The sequence below is a fragment of the Sinocyclocheilus anshuiensis genome, unplaced genomic scaffold (genome assembly GCF_001515605.1).
Source record: "Sinocyclocheilus anshuiensis isolate Anshui unplaced genomic scaffold, SAMN03320099.WGS_v1.1 scaffold1301, whole genome shotgun sequence".
NCBI classification, from domain to species: Eukaryota; Metazoa; Chordata; class Actinopteri; order Cypriniformes; family Cyprinidae; genus Sinocyclocheilus; species Sinocyclocheilus anshuiensis.
Window position 1 is genome coordinate 417,629 of NW_015551135.1, and position 8,440 is coordinate 426,068.

The 8,440-nt window shown below is 35.3% G+C and overlaps 1 long non-coding RNA gene across 1 annotated transcript in view; it reads left to right on the plus strand.

Annotated features, from left to right (window-relative positions):
* The first annotated feature begins 5,535 nt into the window (after window positions 1–5,535).
* Window positions 5,536–8,440, plus strand: part of LOC107663221 (uncharacterized) — a 14,436-nt gene continuing 11,531 nt past the window's right edge. Inside the window, exon 1 of the long non-coding RNA XR_001631305.1 lies at window positions 5,536–5,790. This is a non-coding gene — a long non-coding RNA (uncharacterized LOC107663221). The remainder of the gene's footprint in view (window positions 5,791–8,440) is intronic.

An 8,440-nucleotide genomic window follows, 5' to 3' on the forward strand; every position in this document is an offset into this window, starting at 1 on the left:
ACACACACACACACACACACACACAGGGTGACGTTGTGTTTCAGAACATGTTCTAACCATAAATAGAATTGCGAATGAAAGAACTGAGTCCATTTCAATTGATTCATTTATTGATTCATAATTGATAGTTATTGAAATTGAATGGGCCATTCCTAAGAGTAAACTGGAATTACATGAACTGGTATTTACTGAACTGGAAATTCAGCACAGTCATTAAACAGATTTTGTGTTTGTGACGAGTGGGGTGGGGCCGAGAGCCATGGGAACGGAGCGAGGCCGGTGGAGTTAATGATAATGCGCGACATCTGCACCACTCACCGGTCTCGAGTCCCACGGAGGAGCTCTGGAAGGATAAAAAAGTAGGAGTGACGACAGTGAAGGACGAGAGAGGACCAGGCCTGGACTTTATTTTGTGTTTTGGTTCTGTTTGTCCGCAGCAGTCGTCCGTGAGGGGCTGTCGTGCTATTTTGTGTTAATTTTATTATTAAAGTTTTGTTTAAACGTTCACGGGTTCCCGCCTCCTTCTTCCCGAGCTATGAACTGTGTTACAGTGTTGCTTTATTTTAAAATGAAAGAAAATAAAGTAAAATTAAAGTTTAGATGGCTGTAATTGTTTTGATTATATTGCGCTTAGAGAAATACATCTATTCTTTTGAGAAAAAATTTATTCCTTGCATATTAAGAAATACATAATTAATCAAAATGGATGACTACCATGTTTTGAATAAATTTAAATACCCCATATGGTGAATTCATTTGAATTTCATTCTGTTTCAGTTCTACTTCCTTAAATTCGAATTACAACTCTGCATCCTGTTTGCCATCTCAATTTAATTCAATTTCAGGAATTTAGATACATTTTCAGTTCTTTTCTAAATGGAGCATAGTCCTGGTTCTCCCTGCAGAATTTGTGTAAGTCTCTGTCTCTTTAAAAGACTCATCCTCTTTTCTCAGTCATCCTTAGAGTTTATATTACCAAATCTAAACCCCAGAGTCACAGACTATTAAGTCACTCTACTTAAATATGCTCAGTTTAGCATAAAGAACAACTACAGAATGCGAGAGAGAGGGAAATGGGGTTAAAGCATGTTAAGAAGAAAGAAAAAAAAAACAAGAGGATAAGGGCAAATGAAAGGACAGAGAGCACAAAAAAGGGAAGAGCCAAAAAGAATTGGAGGTAAAAAGATGAAGTGTGTTCTTGAAGAATCAGCAAGAACTCCCCCTTTCTCTCTATAGAGTGAATTATAGAGAGAAAGAAACACAGATTGAGAGACTGAAAAGAGATGAATGAGTGAAAGTATTGCGAATGAAGGAGGAAGATGAATAGATGGACGAATGGAGGTAATGTGTGAATGAAAGAGAGTGAGACCTGCTGTGATGACATGACTCTAGAGGAAACACTGCCATTATGACCTCACCGGTAGAAAAGGAAAACAGGGAGGAAGAGGTGGAGGGGGAAAAAAGAGAAGGGAAATGAACCGAAAGTGATTCCCTCTTCTCCTCTTCGTTTGATGACCTGACACTCCTTTCTGAAGTGTTGTTCTAATGAGTTAATCTGAATTAATCTGAAAAGCACTTTGTCATTGGCCTGATTTAACTGCAGCACTGTGGGATAGGGAATAATGAGGCTAGTTGTCACACCTTTAACTCACTGAATATCACCGAATATTAATGATTCTGAAAGAAGTCTGTTATGCTCATCAAGGCTGCATTTATTCAATCAAATTCAGTGATATTTTGAAATATTATTACAATATAAAGTAACAGTTTTCTATTTTAATATAATTTAAACTGTATTTATTCCTGTGATGCAAAGTTGAATTTTCTGCAGCTATTACTCCAGTGTTAAGTGTCACATCATGATCCTTCAAAAGTCATACTGTTTAGGTGATCATGAAACATTTCTTATTGCTATCAATGTTAAAAATAGTAGCGCTGCCTAACATTTTGGATTTTCTGGTGAAAAGAAAGTTCAAAAGTTCAGCATTTACTTGAAATAGAAATATTGTCTAGTCTTATCTTTTGATCAATTTAATGCAATGTTGAATAAAAGTATTAATTTCCTTTCACTTTTTTCATACATTGCTTTGACATTACAGTAATGTAGTGCAAACCTACGCAAGCATAAGGCTACGAATTATTAACCAACACAAAGTTTTCATAAGATCTGTAATATCATGTTTTATTTCACTTCTTTAAGATATGCTCTGATTAGGGTTTTTATACCAGCGCCTGATCAGCACTATATCTGCTCTGTTAAACAGGTCTTTCTGACCTCGCTCACCCATGAGATTGTTCCAGTCATTAAGGTAATTAAACTGGATACTATACCTTTGTAAGAAGCTGGTCTTTGCATACAAAGTGAGGGTCTTTATCAAACTTCAGTTTGTGAAAAAGTGTTAAGGAAATTATTTTTATTCTCACACTATGTCTACGTTGTAAGAAACACACTTTGTGCTGCTCACTTGCAGCACATGCCCTGAATTCCAATTTGCATTTTAGGTTATCCATAAATACCATGTGATATAAGAATTTGTGCATCCCATATCATAGCACACTGGGAAGAAAAAAAAACAAAAAATGATGAGATAATTTTTCAAAGTGTGCATATGAGCATGCTATGTTGGCCAATACTAATTTGAAACCAAGATTAATTTTTATGATCTTATTATACAAGTATTCACTTTACCATAACCAGCAAAATATATATTTTTAGCAGTGGCATTAAGTTTTAGAGAATGGAGTGCTGACATCAAGTCAAGTCAAGTCACCTTTATTAATAAAGCGCTTTATACAGTACATATAGTTTCAAAGCAGCTTTATAGTGACAGTCAATTTATGAAGAATGGGCTTATGAATATTAATTAGCTTGCATTGTCATTACTTGTTATTCCTTCTAGAATTCTTTAATGTTAACAAATTAATATTCATGAGCCATTCAATTTTCATGCTGACTTGTCATTGAGATACAATATCCATCAAGTTTTTTTTTACATTTACTTGCACATTTTTACTGTAAACAAAATTTAATTAATCCAGAGAGTGAGTATACAGTATGGGTCAAAGACAAAAATGGGTTTTTAAGCATCAAAACAATAAAAGTCTAATACAGCTTTATTTTTTTCCCTCTCTCTTCATACAATAGAATGTGTTTTGTTTAATTACATTTTTTTCTGAGCAAAAATTATGACTTATCATACATTTTTGCCATGATTTACAAAAGACAACCATTAAAATGTCATTCAGTGCAACTGTCAGAAATATGGACTGTCTGTGTTGTGTTTTTCTCCCCATGTGCCTTCCATGACCTAGTTTTCCCTCGTGTGTGACATGCCCATATTTGGTTTCCTTCCTGTTCCTATTGTGTTTCATTGCGTCCAGGTGTGTCTTGTTATCCCCTCGTTAAGACGTGTACTTAAGCCCAGTGTTTCCTGTGTCTAGCATGCTGTGTTAAATAAACAAAATATAATAAATATAATAATAAAAAGTAAACAAAATATTTGGTGGTTAATGTGCAAGTGTGTGTGAGGGAGAGTATGTCAGTCTCTAAAGAGTTCAGACTATTCTCTCGTCTGTGCCACGTTGCTACGGGAAACAGTCTCAATGCCTACTGTTATAATGGAGAGAGCAAGTGTGAATGTGTGTGTCTTATATAGCTGTCTGTACAAAATCCCTTCTTATGAAACGTGCATTTGGAGACGTTATTGAATAGGATCTCAGTAAGGGGCTGAGCGCAGCATGACATTCTCTTCATGAGAGAGTGTGTCTGTGCTGAGGGTTGAGAATTTGTTAAGCTCATGAAGCTAAACGCATCCAGGAGGACAGAGAAGAACAGAATGCTGTTGAACCCTTCTCTCTCTTCTGAGTCTCTTTCAATAATCATTACTCAAATGGCGCAATAATGCCAATAACTGAATAAAAAAAAATGGATGTACATTATTCCTTTGAGAAAAAGAGATGGTGTTTGTGTGAGAGACAGAGGAAGAAGCTTTGAAAAAGTTTCTTCAACAGCTGAAAAATTAGCGAGACATTGTTTTAGAAGACAAGGCTTTGTGTTACAAGACACAAGGACAAACTATTGTTTTCAAAAATGACATACACACTCTTAGCCAATGATGAGCAACATACTCAAATGAAGCCATCAAAGGTACCAACTACTCAAAACCAAGCAGAAATTTTTTTTATAGAGTAGCTATTTATATTTAGATATGCATTCTAAATATGAATACTGCAGTAATTTAATCAAATACTCTTTTTGGTTGGAAATGTCATTTATTCATTCATTCATTTAAAGCCTGCGAAACTGCCAAACGATTGGACGAATTTGCAGGTTTGGTTTCAATGGATTGCAGGTAAATCCACTTAATCCAGCGCTCTGTTTGTTCTGTGTGTTAATGTATGTCGTTACTGTTTTAAGGAGTAAGAAACCGCTTCAGACGATTCTGTTCTCAAGTTGGAGTGTGCAGAAAATGATTCCGAATGATTCACTGAGCTGTTGTTTGGCATTCCATAGATCCATGGAAAAGAGATGTTCATGTGGCAACAATCGGGCAACAATCAGCAACTGCCAATAAACTTGGCTATCGGCACCTGTTCTTTCAGAATTTTTGCCAGTAGAAAAAAAAATAAAAATAAAAAAAAAATAAAATTATATATATATATAAATTCCCTGGAAAGAAACCATGCTTTGTAGTGTTTACAAATAATTTGCATGATATTGACTCAATATTACTCTAAAAATCTATTCACACTGTACTATTTATTTTTTAATGTCTTTGTGTAATTAATTGTTTATTTTGAATAAATCAACGATTCAATGATTCAACGATTCATTGACGTTAAGACAGTTTGCGTGTGCCCTCGATCCAAAGATAGGTATGGTCATTTGGTCATTTGGTCAAAAGGTATTGTTTGTAGCGCAACCTTGTTGTTTGATATTATTTGCTTCAATGCTTTCGAGTGGCAGCGACCAAGCCAGAAGAGACATCTATATTTTAAATCACATTTTGTTCGGAAATAAGTGGATTGTACGGTCGGTGGCCGAGAGAGCGCAAATGAAAAACAAAAACAAAAAAAACCTTCCAAATAGGAAAAAAAACACCTGCAAATTAAGAAAACATCTTCATCAATTACACCCTGCAAATTCTGATAACACAACCAAATACAGAAATGCGCTGCAAATACTCACAACACAAACAAAGAAACGTGCTTCCCTTAAACCAGGGCTGTCTAAACTCGGTCCTGGAGGGCCTAAACATTTCTGATGTGGTCTGTGCATATTTGCAGCACGTTTCTCTTTTTGTTTGTTTATTTGTTTTGTATTTGCAGCGCGTTTCTTTGTTTGTGTTGTGAGAATTTGCAGCGCGTTTCTGTATTTGGTTGTGTTGTCAGAATTTGCAGCGCGTGTGTTGTCAAATTGATGAAGATGTTTTCTTAATTTGCAGGTGTTTTTCTATTTGCATGGATTTTTTCATTTGCAGCACGTTGAGCTCTCTCGGCCACCGTAGGATTGCCAGGTAAAGCTGAAGATCTTGTCAGCTGTATTGCATTTGATCGTCACATAAAACGACGTGATGTGAAAATATTTTGATAATAGCTACTACACAATATTCGTCTAGGCAAACGCCAAAAGATAAACACACACTTTTATCTTTTTCTTTGTGCTTTTCAGATTAATTAATCATGCTTCTTTGCGACACACTGTCGTTTTGTGAAGTTCAGCTGTTGTTGACTGGGCCACACAAGTACTGAGCCATGAGAGATTCTACAGCTTCTGCTGATGGAAAGCAGGTACATACAAATACAATATACGCTTATCAAAATAGTCACTAATATACAAAAATACAACACGCATCTGCCAAAACGCATGTAAAATACATACACTTAGATGAACACATACACAAATATGACTACATAACACCTGCTCAATAGCCATATAGTCTACAGTGGTTTAAAAATATTTAGACACAAAGGATAGTAAAAACAATAAAAAATAAATAATAATTTACTTGCCCTCATGTCATTCCACTGGTTTGACTTTATTTCTAAAATGAAAATGAATGGTGACTGAGACTGTCATTCTGTCTAATAACTTGTTTAGTATTCCATAAAGACAGTATTACAGCTGACATGAGGGTGAGTTAATGATGAAATGATCATTTTTATTTCTGTATGAACCTTTCCTTGACCATTTTCGCTTGTTTTAGAGCTACATCTGTGAAAGAATCATAGCAGCATGATGTAAACAATCGAGTGATATCTTTGTTTATCATGAAACCATCAAGTTTAAATTGAGGTTGTTTTCTAAAGCGTTTAGCCGTAAGATGTTGATATTTTTGCTCTGTTTGGTCCAGATCTGTCATTTTAACTGCACAGCTGCCATGTCTGTTTGGCAGCTTACTCTGATTGACAACTTGTAGTCTTGAACCCCTGTTGTGGGTTTCTGTTATGAGTGTGTGTGTTAGGAACATGTATAGGGCTGTATGAGAGTTTAAGTATGCTGTGTATTTGTGGCTGGAGGTCATACCCTGTACATGTGTGCATGTGTGTGAATACATTCAAGATGTGTTCATGTCCCTTACGAAAAAGAAGTTTATTCAAGTGTGCTATTAGTATACTTCTTTTAAACTAAAAATAGGAAAGTATACTTTTAGTCTATACTTTTTGGTAAGGGGTGGGGTAGAGTGATTTTCTTTTTACAGCATGATGATTTACTTCTTCTGCACACCACAACTGGATAATGATAGTCCACTCAAAAATGAAAATTGCCATCATTTATCTACCTTCATGTCATTCCAAACCTGAAATGTTTGTTTCTTTCCATACAGTAAAAGTCAATGGCAACTCCAATGTTCTTCAGCCTTTGCTGTAGCACTTATATCATTTGTGTAATTTGAATATAGGTATGCATAAGAAAATCATACAGGTTTGTGATGACATGAGGGTGAGTAAATGAGTTTTCATTTTTGTTGAACTGTCCCCACTCACGTTCTTCAACCGTTTCATTAATGCGATAACACATTTCTCCATCTGGTATGCACTTGTGAAACTCTTACCTGGCAAATTCTGAAATATTTTTGCTGGAAAAAAGTTAAATGTCTTGATGAGAACAGATGTTAGCTGAAAGCACTGCTGCCCACACTGCAAGTGAGAGTCAGTCGTCTGTTTGAATATCTCTTGTTGTCTGTAAAAACTTGCCTATGGAAAACATGCGTTAACCCCGTTGAGGCGTTAAACATGGTCTTGATGAATTTTGTTATGATAAAGTCTTTTCTTATAATGAGTGTGACAAGTAATTGGGAACAAGCATAATAATTTATGCAGGAATGTTTATGTCATAATTGAAGGCAGTGGGAGGCTTAATTTATCCGCTAGATGGCGGCTGAAATGTCAGCAATTTGCATAAAAGATAATCAAAGTTTTGTCAAATCGTTTTTGTACAGCAGTTAAACAATTTTCAGTTTTTAGCATTTGTCATGTTATGTAATATCATTATTTCTGAAGTACCGTGGAACATATGCTGTTAATTACTGCAGAGAAAAATTTCAACTGTGTAAAAATGGACAAAATGTACTGTATCACACTATTAATGCGAATGGCAAGCCACTGACATAAAACATAAAATACCCACAGTACATGTACTTGCTAACATGACGTATGACCAAATCACTTACTAACTTTGTCTGTGCAAAGTTATACCCAGTTTTTCAAGTCATCACCATGTAAAGGCAGTGTAACTTTTGCATAATACATTAGAAAAGGGACTTGTTTACAAAAAATCCACCCACATGAATTACATCTGTAATGCATAACAGAAATTCACCCACCTAGAACCATGATGACACCACTAAAATGATTTGGGCAATATTACAGCACAAATAGCATACATTTTAGTACGGATGATTTCATAAGAGCTTTAACAAAAAAATATGTGCTGCACTTCTCTGCTTTTAAGCTTTCCAGAATGCCTTTCTCCATAGACTTCCATTGTACTGTAAGTGCATTATTGTAAACATGAGTTTTTGCTTGTTTCTACAAACTGAGGGAGAAAGCCATTTTTTAATAATCTCATTTTTGGAGACCTAAAAATAATACAATGTAATGGAGAAAACAACCCAGTTTTTCAAGTCAAAATTATTGTCTGTGGTAATCGCCAGCATGTCACAGAGATTTGAACCTGTAGCATTCCTTAAAACAATGTGACAAACTGCATTTTCCCCTTTTTTATATAACTCACAAATAAAATTGTTAAATATAGTTCTTTACACATCCCTCTAGCCTATAAACTCAACATATATCTTTAATTTCCAGCATATTACTGCCAGTATACAGATTTGCTTTAAAAGAAGCTGAAATCACTGACATCAAGATGCGAAGACAGTTTCATATCTGCCTTTCCAACTTTCCTTAGCTAGCTAGATAACATTAACAGAATCAATAC